This window comes from Spea bombifrons, chromosome 2, assembly GCF_027358695.1.
Source record: "Spea bombifrons isolate aSpeBom1 chromosome 2, aSpeBom1.2.pri, whole genome shotgun sequence".
Classification (NCBI taxonomy): Eukaryota; Metazoa; Chordata; class Amphibia; order Anura; family Pelobatidae; genus Spea; species Spea bombifrons.
Window position 1 is genome coordinate 71519423 of NC_071088.1, and position 25883 is coordinate 71545305.

Here is a 25883-nt window from a genome sequence, read left to right on the forward strand (position 1 = left end):
AAGCATAATTAAGCTCACCCGCCACATTTGTATCATTTGAGCCTGTGACTAGCTTAGCGCACCGACACATTTTTTCTTTTCCCTTATTTATTAGCAAGACAGGAATATTTTCATAGACCTCTATAAAAGTGGTACAAAAAAGGTACACGCAGCCTGTCATTGGTAAATATGGCTACCAGCCTCCTGCCGCTTGTCCAGCCTTGACTGTTAGATGCATACACTATGTTGGTGTATCTTCCTAGGGGTTTATGACACAAAAGAATGTTAAGGTAAATCACTGTTAAACAATGTTCTACCAAGTGTAACAAAAACAAACTAAGGATTATCCTTGAAGTTCATATTCAGGCCTGGTGGGTTCTAATTGTATAGGAAAAACACCTTAACCTCCTATTTCCCAGGATATGGGTGATTATACCCCGCATTCAGTCCAATTCCCTATTGTTGAGTTGTTTATTGTTGTTGATCAATCTCTCCACTAATCACAATTACATTACAAGAAATTAAGAACAACTACTTTTTGTTTGTTTTTTTTTGAGAATTGCTGTTTGGCTTTTACTTGATGGTGCAGCCATCTATTGTTGCTCCTCAAATACACTTTTTCATCAAAATTCCATGGTTCCCACCCAAAGGGCATACTATATACACTATAGGTTCTAATATATGTGTAAATGCTGGTTAAAGTTAGGAAGTGGTGACAACATCAACTGGAAGAAAGCGTGAACCATAGAAAATGCTCCAAGATTCGTTCACTAAAGCAGGATGACTGAGCCAAACCTAAATAATTAAATACCGTATTTAATGCTCTGAAAAATACCCCTCGTCTTCTAATCGGGGTCGTCTTCTAATCAGACCTCAAATAGAGGTCTGATTAGGAGACTGAGATCCAGATCCCCCGCACCGCTGCAGGGGACCTGGATCCTCCTGTCTCACCCCCCCCCCATCATACACACACTTACCGGTGCTTCCTGCTGTGTTGCCGGGGCAGCGGGTTGACGTCTACGCGGTACGCGTAGACAACGTCCGCTCCAGCCGGAAGGAGGTGTGGCTAGCAGCGGGGGTTGTCTGCGTCCGTCGCGTAGACCTTCCCCGACTGTCAGAGATCAGAACTCTGATCTCTGACAGCCGGGGAAAGTATACGTGACGGACGCATACAAACCCCCGCTGCCAACTCCACCTCCTTCCGGCTGCAGCGGAAGGCGACGTCAACCCGCTGCCCCGGCTGGAAGCACCGGTAAGAGAGGGGTGAGAGAGAGAGTGTGTGTGTGTGTGTGTGTGTGTGTGTGTGTGTGTGTTAGTTAAATGGGGGTATAGGGTGTGTGTTAAATGGGGGCATAGGGCATTTCTGGAGTGGCGTTAAGGGGGCATTTAATAGAGCACTCTGCCTCCTGAAATGCCTTATACCTCCCTATATGGCATTCTGCCCCATAATATGCCTTTTAACCCCCTAAATGCCAGAGTGGCATATAGGGGTATAAGGCATTTCTGGAGGCAGAGTGCTCTATACAATGCCTTTTAACTCCCTTAATGCCACTCTGCCTCCTGAAATGCCTTATACCTCCCTATATGCCACTCTGCCCCAAAATATGCATTTTAACCCCCTAAATGCCAGAATGGGATATAGGGGTATAAGGCATTTCTGGAGGCAGAGTGGCACATAGGGGGTCCAAAGGCATACCATGGGGCACAGTGGCATATAGAGGGTTAAAATGGGCCACAGTGCCATATTGGAGTGCCAAGCCTGGGGGCAGATGTGCGTAACTGGGGGACAGGTTGGAAAATACCAGAAATAAAAAAAAAATATATATTTTTCTCAATCATAGCTTTTATTAAAAAAAAATAGCTTACATGAATTAACATTTACTGGTAAAACTTTTTTCCTTTGGGCTCGTCTTATATTCAGGCTTTTTCTTTTTTTCCTAAGTTAATATTCAGATTTTGGGGGGTCGTCTTATAATCAGGGTCGTCTTATAATCGAGCAAATACGGTACTTTTGAGGGAACTTTCCCATTAAGCTGTTCTTGCAGATGCAGCTCACTGTTGATGTCCCTTCATAATGCATAGTTAAGTCAACGTCAGAGACCTCTTTCTGTCCTGTTGCTGAACAACATCTGGGGACATGAAGGCTTCTACTATATACTCTACCTTAAGGGTTTGAATAGTTGAGAGGCCACATGTGCAGCATTTTCTAACATACGACGCTGTTAAATAATGAACCACAGAAGACCCAGGAGGCTGCTAATATACTCCAATTATATTGTACAATTATAATACTCCAAAGATTCCAAGCACAGTGGATTGGGCAGTGTATTGATTTGCCAAGTGCAGATCAATGAGGTCCTTTTGCTATGGTTGCATATATTGTTATTTATAAATACTCTTTAGGAACTAATTTAGATATTTATACGGCCTGTTTCTCCAATTTCTATGTTTCGAACATTTGTAAAATTGGAATGCTGTTTTTTATGTGATATTTAGAACTCTAGGCTTTTAGCACCCATTCTGTAGGCCATGTTTGCTTAATCACAGGTGCATGTGAAGAAAACACCTGTGTAAGGATACCTAAAGATTAAACATTACACAGATGAGTTTGTTGTCCTACGTCATAAATGCCATGTAGGCAGTTTGGTTAGTTGCCATTTTGTAAGCGTGAAAATAATCTTTCCCGAATCAAACAGCCAGATTGGTGATTGTTTAATATTGAATTACATTCTTATTTAAACACTCATCACTGAGTGATAGGTTCTATTGTCTGAATATTAAATAGGTGCAGCCACATAACATAGCAGATTCACTAAAGAATGCAATTGTTGTTGTTTTATTGAAAATGATTTGGAATCAGGCTAACCCTGCATTAGAAGGGCTCTACCTCTTAAACAATTTTAAGAAAATAAAAATGGGTGTTCAGCATACAACAGGGCATTGTGCTTAAAGGGGCATCTCGTTGCCCTTGGGGACATTACCAAGGGAGAATATACATATACAAAAAAGGGGTGAGGCCAACCCAGCTCATTTGACTAGAGGAATACTAGAAGAGAAAAAGCACAGGAGAAGGCGAAACCTACATGTGAGGTTATTGAGTCCTTTCTGCCAGCTTTAAACTGCCCTTGTAGTTGGGACTAGTCTGATATGCTGACAAGAGATTTTTCCTCTGACACAAGAGAGCTAAAATACAGGACTTACTTGAATGTTTAAGCGCTAGTCTCACCCTTTTGTGTGTGCATTAATGCCCATTAGTATAGAAATTGTCCAATGATCTTCTGCACCAACTTGACCCTTCCATTTACACATGGCTTAATGAAGAAATTATCATTGTAGCTATTCCTAACAAGTTTCTCTGAATAATAAAAATATAAATTACGAGCATTGGCTCATCTAACTCTTTAGTGCTAAATTGATTAAAGCCAACATTATATTTATTTGGTAATAAGACGTTGGAAGTTAAGCATTTCAAGTCTGATCGGTTTAGCAAGTTAATCTGTGTCTTTATTAAACCCCCCACAGACTGGCTGGAATGAAAGGTATGCTTTTTACGTGGCAGAAAAATCCTGGGCTCCTGTACATCTGAAACAATGCGAAACCTGCTGTGTAATCTACCCTGAAAAATTAGCTGCCGGGTGCATCTTGTATGTTGTCAGACTAGCAATCTTTCAGTGACCAAAACTGGTCCTTTGCCAACGTTAGGTGATGCATTGGCTCCACGTGAGGCTGGGCTTTAAAAGAAGTATACCTTTTGAAGAGCCTGGGACCAACCAAAATCCTTATCCAATAAAAGTGGTATAGTGGCCAAGAGCACCCTGCTTTAGTGTATTTAATTGGTTATAATTGGTCATTGGAAGTGCTGCCTTTTTAAGAAAACATTTAGGGCCCTGATAATGTATTAAATTGGAATGGGAGGATGGAGGGGAGAGACCTGTCCAAATGTGACAAGGATTTGTCATCCTGCGAGATTACCATGTGCTGTACCAATCTTCCATACAGCTCCACCACCACTGCTTTGACTCTAGAACCAAACCTATCTAGTTAGGGCTTGGGCAAAGTGTAAAAGTATTCAGGGGATTCATGTGAATTTATTTCAAGGTGGTGCTCAGCTACCATAAAGTGCATATGGAGTTTGCTTTTAGGCAAAAACCCTCATGAACCTGTACTTTGTGTCTACATACAAACATAGGTTAGGTTTGATGTGGGTGCAGTAAGTCTCCTCACTTAGAGCCTATACATATTAGATGTGGTATTCAGTATTTGGAAAATTAGCTTCTGCCAGCTGAGAGTTTAACAAATCTACTTCCATGTAAATGTCTATGTACCTCATCCGTAGTGGCTGACAGTGTTTCGCATGCTAACGTATATGCAGTAATGCTGACACCGTGTCTCTGAGGATGAGACTGGCCAAAGAGCAGCTTAGGTTACAGTAAGGGAGGCATTTATTTAGCTATATTTTTGTTTAGTTTTTTTTCCCTTTTCAGTTGGTATGTAGTAAGTTGGGTACCAAGCAATGTGTGCTTGGTAGCAGTCTAAGAACTTTCCTCTTGCGGCTAGACTTCAGACTAAACCGGGTAGTACTCGCCTGCATTGACTCGCTCAGGTTGCACACATGCAAAACTGTGTATTGCCTAAAAAAAGCTCTATTTCGTGTTTTTTTTTTATTTATTTTTGTTTTGTCTGTCCATAAACGGCATCCATATGGCACACTGGAGGCCACTTGCAATATCAATGTCGTTTTCCAATCTCCTTTAAGCTTCCAGTTCATGAAGGAAAGGTTTTAGAGTGCCATTGGATCATGGGTGGGTTCATCGTTGATTACCCACGTGCAACATTCCATAATATAAGTTATTAGGGGGTGAAGATAAAGCATTTAATATATATTGCTTACATACTTGGTGCTTCATTACAACAATGTTGTAGAGGGAATTTTTTTTTTGTTTTAGTATAGTGAATGCCTGAATGCCTACAGTGTCAAAATCCTTAAGTACACGTTAAAATCCAAGTATTTATTAGTGGAAAGTGTCATTGTTTTGATAGCTGTGACAAAGCCCTACGTGTATAAACAGATTTAGTTACTTAGGAATGTTGGAATGGTTTCCAGAGGGACATCTGCTCTTCTGGAAACCTTTTTAGCAGCTCCAAACTCTAGATCGTGTCACACCATCAGGGCATCTTCAATAAGCACTATGAAGGTTCTGGTACATATGGAAAGAGATGGGCTTTGGCAAAAAGTATAATTGTTTTGGCGACATTTGATTTAAAAGTAATGGAAGCCATGGTCTATGGCAGAACCAGAATATCTATTTCCTGTTATGAACCCCCCCTTTATAACAAAGGCAATGAGAACAAATCAACTGCTTCCATAGAGGGACTGTAATTTTAAGTAAATGCACCACAAGCAGCATTAATGAACATGACTCCTATATGAGTACTTTGTGAACTGTTCCTGTTAATGTGTTAGAACCACTTTACGTCTTTAGGAGCCGCATACGAAGTAACTTGGTTACGTGTTGATTACGCTGCGTTAAACTGGGTAACTTCATATGTGTAACATGACGCAAGTCGGCTTATTCACAAGAGGTCTGCCATTACTGTTTTTTGAAAATGGCTCCTTTACAAAGTCAAAAACTGTAAAGAACCAGCATTAATCAGTCACGGTAAAATTCGTTTTAATGTCTGCATATGTTACACACTGAACCAGAGCAATAGCTTGATTGTCTGGGGCAAGACCTTACAGGCTGACTCTTGGTGTTATTTACCCCTTTTTTTTCTTCTTCAAAAGAAGTGTTTTTTCTTGTACAAGACATTTTATAGTGCCAGCTCAACGGTACCTTTTTATTTGAGAAGAACTAGACACAATGTTTATTTGTGCTGCCTATGAGGCCCTGAAAGCTCTGCTGGATGTTTAAGAACTTTGAGGAATGTTAGGCTTGTTGTTACATGTTCTTGGTTAAGTTACATTAAAGTTTCAGTGCAGTACAAAATCCATACTTCTGGCACAAACCATCTAATTATGTTACACTGAAAGTAAGTCTTATTGGTTTATTTTGTTATATAAATCTGAAGTACCGTATTTGCTCGATTATAAGACGGCCCCGATTATAAGACGACCCCCCAAAATCAAAATATTAATTTAGGAAAAAAACAAAAAGCCTGAATATAAGACGACCCTATAGGAAAAAAGTTTTACCAGTAAATATTAATTCATGTAAATTATTTTTTCATGTTTAATAAAAGCTATGATTGAGAAAAATATATTTTTTAAATTTCCTTTTATTTGCCAACCTGCCCCCCCCCAGTTATGCCACTCTGCCCCCAGAAATGCTTTATACCCCCCTATTTGCCACTCTGCCCCATGATATGCCTTATACCCCTATATGCCACTCTGGCATATAGGGGGTTAAAAGGCATATCATGGGGCTGAGTGGCATATAGGGGGTTAAAATGCATTTCTGGAGGTATATAGGCATATCATGGGGCTGAGTGGCATATAGGGGGTTAAAATGCATTTCTGGAGGTCCAGAAATGCATTTTAACCCCCTATATGCCACTCAGCCCCATGATATGCCTTTTAACCCAGCATGTACTGGCTGCCTTGGCTTGATAGGAGTGTGATTGATGTTAGCAGTTTGATATATATATATATATATATCAAACTGCTAACATCAATCACACTCCTATCAAGCCAAGGCAGCCAGTACATGCTGGAACCTGGGGATGATAGTAGTGGGATTACAGCCTCCCTATGCCATGCTACAACCCCCACCCCCCTTACACATCCATGCTATCACACACAAACACATTTAAATACTCATTCATTCCATTAATCACACATACTTCACACATTAAACACACATTAATCACACATACTTACCCAAAAACCCTCCCCCACCCCCTTACCTGAACTGCAGATCTCTCACTCGAAGACTTCTGCAGGGGACCGGCTGTAGAGCAACTTCTCTGGCCCCGCCCCCAGAGGAGGGAGGGGGAGATAGAGCTCTGTGAGGACGCTGCAAGCTTCCTGTCCTCCTGCTTCTAACAGAAGAGACGCTGCTCGCGACCGGTAAGCAGCATGGCCCCATCAGACATTTTTTTGGGGGTCTGAGAAGACGACCCCGATTATAAGACGAGGGGTATTTTTCAGAGCATTTGCTCTGGAAAAAACCTCGTCTTATAATCGAGCAAATACGGTATGTGTATATTATTATTATTATTATTATTATTATTATATATATAATGTGTGTGTGTGTGTTTTGTATATACAATATTTATATATGTTCTTTATGTTGGGAGCTTACCCTCGGACATATGAAGCTGAACAGTGCTGGTTTAGTTCTGTGTACATAGATATTGAAGGCTGATAAGAACCATATAGTCTTCCCATTTTTCAGACATTAATCGGTACTTGGTCTTGTCTTAGATTTAGGATAGCTTTTATTTAAATTCTCTCACTGTATTAGCTGCTACCATGAAGGAAGGCTGACTGGAAGGAAGGCTGCTACCTGAAGGAAGGCTGTTCCATTTGTCTACTACGTTTTCGGATTAGCTCAGTTAACACGTAGAACTCCCCAAACATGTTAGATGTACTCTTACATCCAAAGAGTCCTCTTGTGGCAGCTTTCCTTTGCTCTGACTCTTGATACACCCGTTAGGGTTACACAGGGATCTCCATATAGATCTGATCTCCAGTGACATACAGCCAGACCAAAATGTGCAATTGGTCTGCTTTAAGCTTTTGTCTAGCAGCTTTTGCCTCCTGGGTTTGATGAGCGCCTGAACTGTTTTTTCATAGTCCTCACCCTACTTGAGAAAATAGGAACTTGTTACTAAACATTGCAAATGAATGTGCCTTCTACCTGCCTAGTTTTTCATGTGATTGCTAAGAATTCCGTAAGTAACACACTTTTAGCTTCAAGTAATCAACAGAGACCGCGCTATAATGTATTTATAATTACTATGTCAAGTGTACAGTAATAATGACTATAAAACACCAGTGAACCACCCACCAATAGTGTAAAATACCAACCAGGGGAAGGGTTAACTAGGAACCCAGTTTGAAAACGGCGGAGGGGGGGGAGCTTTTTATCCTGGAAAAAATCCCTTAAAAAAAGAGGCCGGTAACAAAAATTAATTCAATGGACAGATCTTTAATATAAATCAGTCATATTTAATACTAATACGCAAATAGAACAAAAAAAAATATGTAAAGATAAATGAAATAACAATGCAAACAAGATACAAAATATCTATCTAAATAATGGAGGGTAAAAAGGTTGATATGGATAAATCTCGGCGCAAAAAGCACCTTACCCGCTAGTGCGCCACAGCGTGTATACACACACACACACACACACACACACACACACACACACACACACACACACACACGACATTTCTAGGGAATCTGTACATTGCATGTCCTTATTCTCCTTAGAAGGTGTGTGTCTGTTTTCTAATCTCTCCGTCACTCCACAAGGCATTAGTGTTGTTTTAGTAAATAGTGTGGGTGGTAACGAACCATTCAGAATTAGGTTAGCCTAACACCCACTACCGGCACATTTTTCTTTCTTTCTTGCTTTCTTTGGTCTAAAAATAGCCCTCTTGCATGATTCATTATTGATAAGGGAAGTGAGATTGTAAGTATAGTGTGTTTGGTTAGGGTTTCTGTTAAGATAATTGGAATTAAGGATCGCGTTTTCCTAATTTCCATCGAAGAAGGGGGAAAAAAAATAAAAATTTGCCTTTTTATTAAAGAAAAAAACTGCTTCATCTTAAGGAGAGCAGAGCTCTGTAGCCAAATGCACAGGTTCACCTAACAAACAGGATGGTTTTCACCTAATAACTGTGTGCGTTCCAGAGATCGCAGCCGCGCTGTATGTCGCTCATTCCTCCGGACCTCCAACAGTTTGCTATATCGCGGTTCACAAAGGTACTTTCTGTTCTGGTAACAACAATTATATATTTGTATACCCTTTAATAATCCCACTCCAGTAAATTAAGTTGCGATACATTATTTCATTTGGAATTCTGATTATCAAAAGTTTTAAAAATGAGGACAAACTATAAACCACTACTTTTCTGTGTATGATTACAATAGTTATGTTCAAAGTGACAGTCTGCAATAAAAGACACGCGTACATTGGGGCTGCAGCAATAGTAATGCGTTTCTCTTTGGCATACAGTACAGTCTTAACCTTCCAGGTTTTCAGTTTTTTTTTTGTTTTCTTTTAAGCAATCTCGGTCTACTTTCAATGAACCTTCAAAGTACCTATTTCTTTTTGCCGTATGATGGAGCGATACACAAATTTCAAAATGACATCTTTGTGACATCTTGTGTCGTTGTATGACGACCTATTTCTGCTTTATTTATTTATTTTTTTAGTGTTCCCAATGAGAATGACCTGCCCTCTTTCTGATTGTGTTGGCCTAAATGCATGGCTGCATAAACCGAGAAGAAATATGACATTTTGGAATTTGGGCGTTTTATTTTATTGCATATTGGTCCACGACACCACCCAGAATACCAGAATATATCCTCTTCCACGCTTCACATACCTCAAAACGTTGTTAACGTCTTGCTGCAGGTTTGCCGTAGACATTTTTGCCTTTATAAGAAAACTTGTTGATTGAGGTGATATGTGTTGGATAAAAATCTTCACTTTTTGAGAGCATTGTCTTATGAGGCTAAGATTAGGGTGGGGTGGAGAAGGTTACCTTTCCTGCTTGACTTATCTTGTCTCATCTTGTCAGGTGTTTTTCTGAGCATGTGACTGTATGGTATTTTACATGTGTGTTATTAAATGACATAAGAGATACAATATTTATCCATGCGCACCATTATACACAGGGGTTAGCCTAGGGTTAGTAGCGCCCCGGTGCAGTATTTTTTTTCAGTAATTAAAACACACGCACATTTTAACTTGCAATTCTAGCTACCACTCACTCTCTGCTAATGCCTGACGCCGTAGAACCATACGCTGACACACATGCATATTAACACATAAACTAACATACACACTCAATCTAATATATATATATATATATATATATATATATATATATATATATAATATATATATATATACACACACACACACACACACACACACTAATACAATATGCTAACACCACACAGTATCTCGCTCTACTGCCATACATTTATACACTCTAACACCACACTGTTCTGCACTCTATCACCATAAAGTAACACACATGTATACCTCTTGCCCTCTCATCTTGGCAGCCCTGACTTCACTGCAGCGCACGTTTGGTGACCACGCTGGTTGCTTCGGTTTCTGAGCAACGCGCACGCACTTTGGCACTTCCCTGGCACTTGCGAGGTTGACCATTTAAAATTGCACACCTTGTGCAGCTCACCAGTGTATATAATTCATTCAGGCTACGAATCCAACATACAGCTGTGGTTGTTCCCCAGAGCTGCACAGCAGCATGTAGTATGATAAGAAAATCGGTGAAGGGCAAGAGAGGCAGCTTCCTGCAGTGCCATGGGGTGAAGGGCATTCTTGAAGCTGCTGGGTGGTCTCGTGCTTTTCTGCGCTTCTAGGACCAAATGCGACACCTGGACAGGGTACATCTTATGACTTTGTCCCATGTGCCAAGATCCCATGTTAAGGCTGTAAGGTAGGGGGTATTCAATTAAAAAATGAATCCAGCATTGGCTACCATATTCCAAATGTGAAGGTTTGTAAGAACCATGAAGTGTGTGTGGGGGGGGGACCCTGTAACTGTAAGTAGTCACTGCCTGTTCATATTCATTGTAATCCCAGCATAGCCAACTGCTACATCTCTAGCTGTTCAACTACACTTCACTTGGTGCTCTTCCAGTGCCTTGGATATAAAATACTCAAATGTAAAAGAAAGATAAGTGCAAGCAAACAATTTCTAAATATAAAGAAGTCTGTTTTTTGTCAGACTCTTTCCAAACACTAACACTGTTTTGTTTTTGATAAGTTGTTCTATTTTAGTATGTGAAAAGGAAATGTTTTCATTTGGTCGCAAATCCTGAGTAGAATGTTGCCATATAGTCCCTTATGTTTTTAACCCTTTTCCCAACCAGTGACCTACCAGATATGCCGCAAAAAAAGCCAGTTCCGTAGCTCTTGGTATTTTAATTTATCCCAAATAAACAGTGTTCTCTATAATATATGGTTTCAAATGTCCTAAAAGCTAAAGCCCTGCTTGTCGTTGAAAAGATCTGTGTTGAAATTTCTGTGGGTGCCTTTTAAGCAAGTTTAACTATTCATAAATGCCCATTTAGGTGACTTAATGTCCAATTAAATATACCAGTTTAGGCATAAAACACTTTAGCTAATATGATGGTGTTTTTTCATGCACCCAATTTTGTTTAATTTCCAATGACAATCATCCTCCTTCAGGTTGCTTATGTGCATGATAATCCACAATAGCTCATACTTTTATTACACAAATTATATACTGTATTTTTATCGTCCTTACACGGTGGTCTATGTATAATGGAAAGCTGTCATTAAGGTTTAGGACTTGGACGCAAACTCCGTGAGCAGCAGGCTACTGAAGAATGAAGAAAAACAATAATACCACAAATATCAAACATGTTAAAAAACGAACAAAAAATGAGTATACTCTTGCATTGTCCTTAGAGCTAATGTGCTATATACATGAATACATTATAATAAAATTAATAATGGTCAATCTTTTTGTTGTTTTTGTGCATCCTATAGTCTGCTGAGTCAGTGCCCCCTCAGCTACCCAACCTCCTGTTAAATAGAGATTACGACTAGTTCATATATGGAGACAGTTCTACAGGGAAGAGGACACAAGTACAGCTGATAAGAACTGCTTATAGTCATACCATAAAAATACTGGAATGTTTTGACAGCGATAACATAACAGAGCTTACCACCTGGTACATGTAGTGTATGCAAAAAAAAAAAAGAATTGGTGATTTATTTCTTTTTTTCCCTCTCTCTCTTTTCAACTACATAACCTTCATTTATGGTATGTTAATATACTTTTTCTTAACCCATCTGTTTTGATACAAGGCCTGTATATGGTTTTTAAGCCAGTTTATTCTCCTCTCCGATCAATTTAAGTTGTTACAATCCAATTCTTTATATTTATTTGAATTTTAATAAACTGTCTGCTAGCGAGATAGTATATGTAAAACAAATATATATATGTGTACATATAATATAACAAACTATATTATAATGGTTACCCTGCCGTGTAATAATTAGTCATGATGTCAAGGCCCCTTTTGAATCTATATCGTTATGTTTACGAGTAATCAGACGTGTCATCGGAACTACCCACAGGATTTGCCAGGTCCCTTTGCCCCCCCTCTTTTTTTTTTTTTTTTTTTTTTTTAATATATATATATATATATATAACTAAAGTGGGTGTAAGATATGTAAACGGACTTAAATATGCAATATACGTATACTTTTTTAAAAATTGTTCCTCTGCTTTTGTTCAATCTCCTTGGTTCTGGTGATCGGTGAGGGTAAGCATGGAATTCTGGGGAGAGGAAGTAACAGTTTCTCAAATCTACTGACCGAGGAGATCAAGCAGGAGCCAAACAGGCATTAAGTCATCCTCACTTAAGAACCTTGAGCTATAGATAACTTTAAGTAGCTTAATAGCTTTTAACATAATTACATTAATTCATTAAAAACCCACCATTAACTTTTATTGTCCTGTCAATAGCCTTGTGTTACAAAACACTCCTAAAATGTGTTCATTTACTTTATTAATCACAACCGCATTGTCCAACTCTGTTTTAAAAGGGATATGGGCCTGTGAATAATTGGGATGCAAAGGTCAATTCTAAATACTGTGTGTCTTTTGTATATAATGTGTTGTTTCTAGAGCCAATCTGATTATACTTCAGTACCACTGTTTTGGTCAAAGAAATGTTGTTGCCGCATAATATAACCTTCCATTTAACTATACATCGTCTGGCATTAGCTATAAATGCAATGCCATTCTTCAGCAGTGTGTGTGTGTGTGTATATGTATGTGTGTATATATATATATATATATATATATATATATATATATATATATATATATATATATATATATATATATATATATATATATATATATATAATGTGTGTGTGTGTGTGTGTATATATATATATATATATATATATATATATAATGCAGGTCTGATGGTACAAGTGTGTATTTGTTCATGAATCAGTGTAGCTAAATCTTTGGTTTCCGGTTTCCACCGGTGGAGGGCAATCATTCTCCCATGATTTTAGTGATTGGGTACATAAGGTTGGAACAGGTCAGTGAGATTGAGAATATAAATGCTCTCAGCCGCTGATCATTCAAGGTGCGTCTCTACCTTGTACTACTTCAGAATTCGAGTTATTGGTGGGATGGGGGGGTGTAGCGCAGCTGGATTATCTCCCATCCCCATTGTACTGGCTGTTAATATTGTGTGTGATATCACATGAACATCTCTGCAAGTGGTTCTACTTTTCATTTATTTTGCTTACTATTACAGTTTTTCCTTTATTTTCACACAGACTGTACCGTTCTTAACATTGTGGTAGTGTTGTTCAGTAGCTTTATTTTCCTTTTTGTTTTTATGGAAAGCTTCCCAATTTGAATTGAGTTGTAGCGTTTAAATGGTCCGAGTGATCTGCTATCCGATTTAATGAGGAGGTAGAAATGAAGGGTGGGCCAAGCAGCTCTTGCATGCCATTGATTTCTATATCTCGGTAGGTGCTGCTTATGAGTCACCAGAGTGCCTGAAGGAAGGGCTACTCTAATCTCATTCCATTTATAACAGCCTACACACCGGCTGCCATAGTCACGGCTCTGAACTGTATCACAGAAGGCGAAAAGCGGGCAGATTGGGGAGGCACCTGGATCCAAGTGTAGACGGATTTTATATTGACATTTGAAACCGACCTAAAACGTTTAGTAACTATTCTGTGACAATAAAGGAATAAGATGTTATCGTGAAACTGGAAGTTAAAATACTATAGGTCCCATATAACTCCCTAAACTTGATAATGCAATGCATTGTGCATATATTTATACTATATGTATAGTACCGTATTTGCTCGATTTATAAGACGACCCCGCAAAATCTGAATATTAATTTAGGAAAAAAAGAAAAAGCCTGAATATAATATGACCCTATAGGAAAATGTTTTACTAGTAAATGTTAATTTACGTAAACTATTTTTTTTAATAAAAGCAATGATTGAGAAAAATATACCGTATTTGCTCGATTATAAGACGACCCTGATTATAAGACGACCCCCCAAAATCTGAATATTAACTTAGGAAAAAAAGAAAAAGCCTGAATATAAGACGACCCCAAAGGAAAAAAGTTTTACCAGTAAATGTTAATTCATGTAAACTATTTTTTTTAATAAAAGCTATGATTGAGAGATTTTTTTTGTTTTTATTTCTTGTATTTTCCAACCTGTCCCCCAGTTACGCACATCGGCCCCCAGGCTTGCCACTCCAATGGCACTGTGGCCCATGATATGCCTTTTAACCCTCTATATGCCACTGTGCCCCATGGTATGCCTTTTGACCCCCTATGTGCCACTCTGCCTCCAGAAATGCCTTATACCCCTATATCCCATTCTGGCATTTAGGGGGTTAAAATGCATATTATGGGGCAGAGTGGCATATAGGGAGGTATAAGGCATTTCAGGAGGCAGAGTGACATTATGGGAGTTAAAAGGCATTGTATAGAGCACTCTGCCTCCAGAAATGCCTTATACCCCTATATGCCACTCTGCCATTTAGGGGGTTAAAAGGCATATTATGGGGCAGAGTGGCATATAGGGAGGTATAAGGCATTTCAGGAGGCAGAGTGCGCTATTAAATCCCCCCTTAACGCCACTCCAGAAATGCCCTATGCCCCCATTTAACACACACACACACCCTATACCCCCATTTAACTAACTAACACACACACACACACACACTATCTCTCTCTCCCCCCCTCTCTCCCCCCCCTTCCCCCGCTCTCCCCCCTCTCTTACCGGTGCTTCCAGCCGGGGCAGCGGGTTGACGTCGCCTTCTGCTGCAGCCGGAAGGAGGTGTGGCTAGCAGCGGGGGTTTGTATGCGTCCGTCGCGTATACTTTCCCCGGCTGTCAGAGATCAAAGTTCCCCGCACCGGTGCGGCACCGGTGCGGGAACTCTAATCTCTGACAGTCGGGGAAGGTCTATGTGACGGACGCAGACAACCCCCGCTGCTAGCCACACCTCCTTCCGGCTGCAGCGGACGTTGTCTACGCGGATCGCGTAGACGTCAACCCGCTGCCCCGGCAACGCAGTAGGAAGCACCGGTAAGTGTGTGTATGATGGGGGGGGGGGTGAGACAGGAGGATCCAGGTCCCCTGCAGCAGTGCGGGGGATCTGGATCTTAGTCTCCTAATCAGACCTCTATTTGAGGTCTGATTAGAAGACGACCCCGATTAGAAGACGAGGGGTATTTTTCAGAGCATTTGCTCTGAAAAAAACCTCGTCTTATAATCGAGCAAATACGGTATATATTTTTTATTTTCCAACCTGCCCCCCAATTATGTGCATCTGCCCCAGGTTTGCCACTCTGCCCCAGAAATGCCTTATACCCCTATATGCCACTGTGCCCCATGATATACCTTTTAACCCTCTAAATGCCACTGTGCCCTATGCTATGCCTTTTAACGCTCTGCCTCCAGAAATGCCTTAGTGGCATATAGGGGGTTAAAAGGCATATTATTGGGCAGAGTGGCATATAGGAGGTATAAGGCATTTCAGAAGGCAGAGTGGCGTATAGATCTGCGGGGGACCTGGATCTAAGTCTCTTAGGCTGACCTATTTGAGGTCTGATTATAAGATGGCCCTAAGATAGGAGCATAAGATGCTCTGAAAAAAACCTTGTCTTATCGAGCAAATATGCTATATATTAATAATAATGAGTGCTGAAGAAATTCTTGTTGGAGAAATGTAAAAAATAATTACAAAGTATGAAATGGCATGTACACTAAATGTAGCTGATTAAACTGGGCATTAAATGAGGATCTGTTAGAGAAGGCTGGCATGTCAGTGGCACAGTGGGCCTTGATGGGTCTTTTCCTGAACACGGCAAAACTGGGACACCTGAAAGCATGCCTGGTGCAGTGTCCGTACTGCCATCAAGAGTCAACCGTAGGGAAAAAGAGCAAGCAGGTTATCTACACAGCTTGCTGCCCCTTCATTTGAGTTATGTAATTGTTATCTTTATTGTTTCAAACTAAATTCATACTGAACAATGCTGACATGTCCCATGCGGTACCCCCCCCCTTGTCTTGCCCACACGCTATGTGGTTCAGGATCTGTACGTGTAAAGGTGCTGATTAAATGGCTGGGTCATAAACATGCATCTCTGGACTGTCCGGGCAAATCCAGGACTTTTTACTTTCGACTTCAGCAGTGTTTTATAGATGTACTTAATAATCAGTTTGTCTTAGTCTGTCAATTCTTGTCTTGTCATATCCCCTGAAATATATATATTGTATTAAGCGCTGCGTAAACTGTTGGCGCTATATAAATAAAAGATAATAATAATAATAATCTTTTTCAATTAACTTATTTGTGGAATAAATCTTATAAATATAGGAATCACCCAGTGAATAGGCAGAAAATCCCTATATTCAAAGGTGTTCCATGCATAATACGGTATAGCGTATGATTTTATTTTTATTACCCCATTACTTTGGGAAAAGGAATGCTTTAAGGGAGCTACGGCCTGTGACTCATAGTCACAACTTCAAAATTAAACATTTATGTGTAAAATACAGAAATATGGGATTTTGCAATGAACCCGGAAACCCTATGATTTGCAATAAAGAAAATATGCAAATAACGCTATGTTCCTAAAAGTATAAATTAATCTCCCCCCCCCCCAAATCCATTTATAACACAAAAAGTACCCTTTAATAGCAATGCAGAAACATTATATACTTTTTTGTATGGTTAATTTGTTTTGTGGTACCTAAGCACCACACATTTTAACTTTCCTTTTACTCTACTCTAACCAATTATGGTCAAAATATTTGGTACTGATAACGTTTGCTATGTATGTTTCTTACTGTGCATATTTTTTTATATCGCACGAGTATCCATTCCTGTTATTTCTGAGCATCAGCAATGCAATTGCTTATCTCCTGTTTTATCTTCTATATCAATGAATTTGGGGTACGTTTTAACAGTATCTGCCTCAAAAGACTACTCTGCCTTTAAATAAGTTGTTTTTTTTTTCTTTCTATACCTGAAGCAACAGAAACCCATAAAGGGATAGTAATGTTTCCGAGCTACTGCTAGAATGTTTTATTATTATTATTATTTTTTACCCATAAAATTTGTCTCCAAGTCTTTCTATATTGTGTTGATGACTGAAAGGGCAGCTAGTCAGCCATGACTGGTATGCTGGTAGTCTGAAGGACAAATTAGTCCTTCATTATCTAGACATGAGGTCAAGACCTAACTTTTCCTTTTAAAGAGCAGTATGATTAGAGAATATCTCCTACGAGAAATGGTTTGGGAACTGGCTATGTAAGATGTTCAATAGCCTTGACTTTTCATTGAAAGAAAGGAACGCATTTTAATGCTACTACCTCTTTAAGGAGCATTTATAATTGTGCTCTCAGTTTTCCTCTCCTCCTGCTCGTTCCCTCCTACCTCTCCCCTCCCTTCCTGTATCCTCTCCACTTTCCTATATAGGGTATGATATTTCTGTTCGTTTATATAGGGTAACTCTTGGTATGACCTGGCTGGCTATCGCAGTTCCTGTTCCTGCATGTTAAAGACTGAGCCAACTTTGCAAGTATTACTAAAATGCATGTACTACTTTAAAAGGAAATTAATCACTTTTAGGACAAAGCTTAGTAGCTGGAAAAATATGCAGACAAAATGGTCCAGACCAGACCTCAAAGCTTCCTGCCCTGCCAAGTCTCTTCTTAGATATTTTTTAAAAGGCTTTTAACAAATGAACAGAAAGAGAAGCGTGTGTTTGTTTAAATTTCTGCAGCACAAGAAGTACAAAGACCCAACCTTGTGTGGGCTCCCAATTTAATGGTATAAAATAATTCATTCTTTACCTATTCAATATTTTGAAAAAATGTATGAGTCTGTGATATAAACTTTAGAACAAAAACTATATATTACATAAATATAGAAAGATGGCATGAATAGTTGGCTCTTGATGGTTTATAGAGTGTGGCGAGTGTAGAGATCTAGGAGACGTTGGTGAAGGACCTATGACGAGATGTCTGCATAAGACATCGTTTTCATAATCTAGTCATCACCTACACAAAAGCAATGGTGTAGAAGTTTGCGTATTGACCGGGAATGAGGATGTTATCTTCCTGTGACTCATCTTTTAAACGTCACGACTTTGATCAGCTCCACCCTTTTAGTCATTGTTGCATTGCATCACAACCAGGTATTATAGATACTCTGTTTTAAGTCTTTTTTATTTTATTGTTCTGCATATTTTCCATGGTTGTGTTTATATATTTTATAAATACTTGTACATAAAAAATATACCTAAGATAAAATGTCTGCAGCCTGTGGTGTTTCCATATGATTTCTGGAGTGCTGTAAAACAGCTAGACTTCATTCTATATCACCATATTTGTGGCATGTCACATTAACTGTGCCTGATAGAAGCAAGTCCCACCAATGCTCCACATCACATAACCAGAATTCATCTTTTTTTTTTTTTAAAAACACCCCTCTAGAGTACATAGGTCTCTCAAATTGTATACACTTGTTTCTTTTTGACTTTTAATTTTAGGATAACATTTCCCATGTGAATGTTGCAGTTGTGATCTTCTCAGCCTTCCTTGTTATACCGTATATTTTTTTTAGTAGGCTCCATTTACTGTTTACAGGTATAACATTTAGTAATTTGCATAGTATGAAGGAGCATTTCTTGATGAGCAGTTTTGGGCTGCTTTATTACTGGTTCACTTGACTCGCGGGCTGAATGTTGTCCATCTTGTACGGACCATCTTCAGATGGACGGGACAGCATTCAGCGCAGTTTTAGTTGAATTCCCTCGCTTTAGAGTGGGGTTGTTTGTGTATTGATCATTCCATACATATTTTTGGTAGATCAGAGAAAAAGCATAATCTAGTTAGTGATCTCTAGTCTGCAATATCACAGGCTGTATTAAGGGGCACTGGCCGGTGTAGGTCTCTTAGTACGTATATTTCTATGAACGGATGTGAAATAAAATTCCTGACTGGCCCTTTTTTGGTTTTAGATCCTATTATACTTTTCTTATATCGCTTAACAGGAAGTAAATAGGGCAGGATGCTTGAGTAAGGGGCCAGAGTTAAAGAAAGGGAGGCGTTTTATCCCAGTGTTTTAAGGCCTTCCTGTTGGGGAGGGGGAGTTTTACATACATATATAATGCTTTGCAGGTGCTGGTGTACAGAATAACTGCTTGTCCTCAAAGATGAAGCAGTCTCTCCCTCTCTTTCTCTATCTTTCTCTCGCTCTCGCCTTTTGTGTGTGTGGGGGTCTCTCTCCGTTTTGGGGGTCTCTTTCTTTTTGGTGATCTCATTCTCCCTTTTTGTGTCTGTGTCGCTCTCTGCTTTTTCTGTGTCGCTCCGCTTTTTGTCTCGCTAACATCTGAATACAGGTACAATCCACAAATATAGTCATCAGCGGAGCTGCCCATCATGCCTCCTGCAAAACCATTTGTTTTAAACAGCTTAGTTCTACTTAATCATAAAACTAAATGAGCCAGTAGTTATAATTGTGTGTGCCAACAAGGAGATAAACATAACGATCTCATGTACATATAAAAGGAACATGAAGTATTTGGCACTATTAAATTGGAGAACAGCGAGTTCATAAGTGTAGTGATTCTAACTGTTTGTTGTCATCATCTGCCAAATACATGTCAAAATTTTGAATAATGCTATACATTTATTGAATTGTATATTTTTTTAGAAATTATAGCAAATCCATAAGTTTTTATTTCTTTCTCCTGTATTTTGTTCTTGCCGCTTATGGTTGAAAATGTATAGCTGAAATATATACCAGCTGGAAGGATTTTGTCAAACGATGGTTTAGAGATTAAAGAGTTAAAGTATGGATGCAATGTACATATCTAGAGTATTGTGGTTGCATCCACAACCCAAACAGCTTTGGACCATGACATGAATGAAACTTTATATTAGCCATTTCCCAAGCACAATGAATGTATAAAAGTGCATGCTTACTTTATAGTGTATTCTATATGGTATTTAATGAATAAGGAATGAAGATCTTTTTTCTTTTCTATTTTTTTTTCTTTTAAATATATTTGGTCGTAAGAGGCTTTTTCTGTCTTTTTTGCGAAACCATAACAATTCAGATAAAAAGATGTGGCTCACTAAATTTCTTTTTGTTATAACATAGTGTGTGTGTGTGTATGTAAATAAAATGTTTTGTTAATGTTCTGATTCTATTAATAATAAAGAAAGGCAGCGTGAAAAATATTTCTGTCACTACTAGCGTATATGTAATTTAGGCCCCAACACATTTGCATTTATAACAGTCAGATGATGGTGGGTTAGTTAAACATTAACTGCTTATTTTGAAGAAGAGAATTAATCTACATTGCATTGATACTTGCTGTTAGTTTACCCAAAACTCCACCTAATGTATCGGTTTGTTTTAGTCTGTCAATTCTTGTCTTGTCGTACCCCTTGAATATGTGTATTGTATTAAGTGCTGCGTAAACTGTTGGCGCTATATAAATAAAGGATAATAAAATAACATTTTATTAAGAAAATGCTACAAATGGCTACACGCTTCTAAGTAATACTGCCCTTTATTATTAAGAAGTATGTAGCCAATACTAACGTTTTCTCAATAACTAACTTTACTTTTAGTGCATATCTTGTTTTGAATGCTCCAACAGACATTTACCTGCATTTAGAACATTTTGCTTAGTAGGTTTTTACATAATTCCAGATTTGGCCACTGGGGGGCACTTCTAATAAGAGGTGCTCTGATATTAAGTAGTTTCAGCACCTGAATGGTTTCTTTCTTTGCTCTCTCAAAAGATTGTCTTTGTGGCAAGCACTACTAAGCAAGTGTAAACCAGATAAGAGAGGCTTGGTTGGTGTGCAGCACATATTAAAATTAAAAATGAAAACTAGGCCATTAGATCAGCCAGTTTGACAAAGTTGGAAGCCCTTGTATTATCAATACAAGCTTTCTGTTTTGTTTCTTCATTCTTTGTTATAGAGCACAGCCTGTGTATTTCATTAACACAAATGATGATCTGATAAATGAGCCTTGCATTGTGTGGTTTTGTTTTGTTTTTTTGTCTGTTTCCTTACATATTTTTTTTTCCTCGTTATTCTAAGCACGCAGGAAAACAATTAGCATTTTTTACATTCCTTTCTTTTTTTCTGCCTTCCCTTTTAGTACAAAGAAAAATACTGACATTAAAACCATTTTGTTGGTATTTACATAAACATAATTGCTCTCAGATGATTTATAGGATTACTTGCACGTGAGTGCTAGCACGGTTTTAGATTTACATGGAAATCATTTCTGTTCTACTAAACATTGACTTAAGTCAATTTTGATGTCCTTTGGATTGTGTGGGTATTGGCCAATTAACAATGAATTGTTATTAGCAGTCGCTGTCTTTCTCATGCACTTTATTATCTACTTTGCTTTATTTGTTGCTGCATTGTTTTTGCATCCTGTTCTTCTGTTTTGTTTTGCTGTGCCTGATTCCCTCTGAAACATTTTTTTTTTTTATGTTCTTGTTTCTTCAGCAGTCATTGTTAAGAAGACAGCTTGCGTGCTGCATTGGTTTGCTGAAGATGCCTATACGCTGCGCTGGAATGTAGTTGGACTGGCAGGTATGCAAAATTAATGCTTGTTGTATCAGGCTGTCTTAACCTATTTATTAAAGGCATGCGAGTGCCCAGCTGCTTATACATAGCTCATTCAGTCTGGTTTTCACATCATTCATTTAAATTAAATAATGTACATTTTGTGTGTACGTGTGTAGTGTTGATTGTTGTATAATGAATGATGAGTTAACCAATGTGAACGGCCAGTGGCATTAATATCAAGTCATTCCAGGTCATCTAGCGAAGTGTGTTGTCCATGTTTAGAGAATGAGGATGTGGTATAGGGATTAAGGGACATGAAGTTCTATGAAGGATATTACTACTCAAAGAGCTGTTTGTTATTTTGAGGAAGAAATGTACTTTTTTTTTTCTTTTCTTTCTATAGTGCTGGCGCAGAGAAATTTAAGCTTATCCAAAATTAAAATCCTGTTCTGTTCTTAACATCTGCCAGCAGCAGATAGAGGTTTTATTGAACCGCTTTAGGCTTAACACACGGCTTAATATTTATAGGTCAAATAATGGGTTATTTTAGGGCAGGGTTTTCCATGGACTTTATCATTTAAAGGTACAGTTTAATGGCCCTGGCATTCTGTAAGTACTTTTTATATATGCATTCTTCAAAACGAAAGAAAACCAGATAATCAACGAGATGAAATCTTTATTACCCTATAAAGAGATTGAAGGAAACTCTGGGTGATGGATTATGCTTCTTTCGACTGTAACAGAAGTCTGTAAAGTTAAACAGACTCATGATGAGGTTGTACAGTAGAGTGTGGACAGCTCCTGAGCCTATTGATATTCTCGTTATGCTGCGAGAAGGTCATTTTGGCTCTTGCTACCACGAAGTGTAACACGGAGAACCAGGTGTATAGAAAGTACAAAGCTGCCGTTGAGAGCCCGGTTAACCATCTCCTACGTATCTGGTAGGGGTTACAGGTCTATTGTTTGTATAAGGTGGTAGTCGTTGCCATTTCTTCTAGGGTTAGTGAGGCAAACTGTTGGCTTTAGGTTCAGCTTTGGACGATGAGCTGATCCATCCACGTTTTGAAACTGGAAAGACAGCGCTTCTCATTAATACTAATCTTTGCTATATGAATGGGTAGAGGTTCCGATATTTAAATTAAACTCTAAAAATAAATTTCAACAACTCTTCTCCCATCGGGTTCATTATTGTTGTGAACTCAATAGTAGGGAGTCTAGGGCTCCTGGCACCTGGGAGCAAGATTTCTTGGGTCCCGCCATAGGTGGGCAATATTATAATGTTGAACTTGCCTTCATACCATTACTCCACCCTTTCTGGAACAGCTATATAAATAAAATAGGGAGACATACAGCTGGTACTTTCTGGCAGGAAGGAAAGTGCCTCCTGCCCCACCATGTAACGTATATATACCTACTCTGACACGCTCTAACACCATTTCCTAATACACTCACCCACACTTCTCTCTCTCCAGTGCAACTAGTACAGCTGCCTGTATGAATATGTTTTGAAACAAGTATGTTAAGGCAGACGAGGGGCTGCATTCCAGATTGCCTGTAAATACCGTATTTGCTTGATTTATAAGATTACCCCGGTTATAAGAAGACCCCCCATAATTTGAATATTAATTTAGAAAAAAAAAAAGAAAAAACTAACCTATAAGAAAAAAGTTTTATTGGTAAATATTAATTCACATGTAAACTATTTTCTCATATTTAATAAAAACTATGAGAAAAATGCATTGTTTTTATTGCCAGCCTGCCCCACAGCTTGCTACTCTGCCCCCCTGATATGGCTTATACCACCTATTTACCACTCTGCCCCCCGGATATGCCTTATAACCCACTATATGCGCCCAACCCCGACTTACTGATGCAGCCCTAGACTTGTCCCCCATGCTCCAGGCTCTCTGGTGTCAAGTGGGGGCAGTGATGCGCATAGACAACCTCCGCTGCTGCTGGCCGGGGCTTTTATGGTGGAGCACCGGAAGGTCATATCACGTTGGCGCTCTGTCATAGAAGCCTCAGCGGAGGTTGTCTGCATGCATCGCACAGACATCCACCGGATGCCAGAGAGGAGGATCCAGGTCCCCTGCAGCGCTGCGGGGATCTGGATCTTGGTCTCATAGTCAGACCTCTATTTGAGAGAGCATTTGCTCTGAAAAAAAACCTTGTCTTTTAATCGAGCAAATACGGTAATTACTAGTCTTAATGCTTGGAAATACTACTCAAATCTTTCCTGGATTTCACCTGGAAATTATTCCATATTATAACATATTTCAATATATATTTACTTTAATATATGGGTGTGAAACATCTAAATGTAGGCACCTAGAAAAATGCCTTCTGATACTTTAAGAATGTTTACTTAGATTTGTGATATCTATTTCGGGAGCAGGTGTGTCTACCTGCAGGACCATACAGGTTTTAATTTTGCTCTCAGACAGGTATTTCTGTGTGGGCAAGGCATGTTGAGCCTAAGGTTGTATGCAATGAACTTACCTGCAGACAAGAACCTTATGTAAAAATGTAGCAAACCTTCCTGTATGTATGTACCCTGTCTTGCTTGGTAACATCACTGCATATGAAACTTTACGCTTAAGGAAATGGGGGACTCAATTCACGTAAGTAGGATTTTTAGTGTGTTCTCTTTATTCTAAATGGAAGGGTCGTTGAATCAAGCTCAGGAAGTCTGATTCATTTTAAATTGCAAGTGTGACCTGGACACGCTGTGTGTGTTTGTCAGACAGAAAAGGGCAGACCTCTGTCAGACAAGAACATACACGCATGACTGCAGGGCAGACATTAAATCTATTAAAGTAAAGATACTATAGGCAAAACTGATGCAATACATTGACAACGTTTTTTTACCTTTTTTTTATTTTTTATTTTTTTTTATATATATATATATGATTGTCGTGACTGACTTTCCCCATTTCCCCATCGGCAAATGTCTTATAATTTAAGCGAAGGCTTTTGAGCCTGAGCTAAATTATTCTGCTTCTTTGGCCTTTTGTATAAACCACATTTGGTACAGACAAGATTCCGTTAAAAAAAAAAAATCCTACACGCAAAAGCGCTTGCCAAGAGGAATAGCATAGTAGAAAGAAGGCTGCAAGTTGTCGTAAATGTGTTGTGTATACACATGGACTGTCAAGTACAAACAAAATCTGCTGATGGCCGCAAATTCACAAACCTCTATCATGCACACAAATATCCATGTGTTTACAAAGATTTGTTTTATGCTCCCGCATGTGTCTGTTGCAGATGTATAAGGTCTGAGTAGACAAATTTTCCTTTCCTCAAGATTATGAGCGTATTATGCTTGTTTAAAGGAGCCGTCTACCCTCCATTTTGCATTGACACCAGTACATTTATCTGCATGAAAATCAGTGCAGGCATTATTTCATTATTGATGTTCTTCTGACTCATTGAACTCTGGGGTTTAATCCTGAACCTGACCACTAGGAGTAAACTACATTGGGACTTGAACCATCAGCCTTAGCTGATGTTATTCGGAACTCCAGCCTGTTCGGAGGCAGCGTTTGAGAGGACAGCAAATTTACACTGTTATACAGGCTGTACACTCACTACTTTACATTGTAGCTAAGTATCATTTCTTCAGTGATGTCACATGAAAAGATATAATAAAATGTTTACAAAAAACGTGAGGGGTGTACTCACTTTTGTGAGATACTGTATGTCAGAAAATGCAATACGACAGCTCTGTTGTGAACTGTGAGCAAGCCATAACTGGGCATCTGCTGTCTCTTAATAACATGTTCCATATTTTCCAATACTTCTTTTAAGGGGCAAACATTAACATATATAAATACTTGTACGGTACATGTACAATACCCATGTATAATTTAGAGGTCCAAGTGTACTACCAATATTTTTGGTAGTACACTTGCACCTCTAAATTACGCATGGGTGGTTTTCAAGGGAAAAAATGCTTGGTTAATGGGAACGAAACTTAACTCATGCTTAACAAATAAAATTTAGGATACAGATTTTACTCTGCATCTCTGCAGTCTGCATTGAAGAGA

At 38.9% G+C, this 25883-nt stretch overlaps 1 protein-coding gene across 1 annotated transcript in view; it reads left to right on the forward strand.

Moving 5' to 3' along the window:
• Positions 1–25883, forward strand: part of LUZP1 (leucine zipper protein 1) — a 44609-nt gene that overhangs the window by 10865 nt on the left and 7861 nt on the right. Inside the window, exon 2 of the mRNA XM_053454725.1 lies at positions 21775–21861. The gene's annotated coding sequence lies outside the window, so the exon portion shown is untranslated. The remainder of the gene's footprint in view (positions 1–21774; positions 21862–25883) is intronic.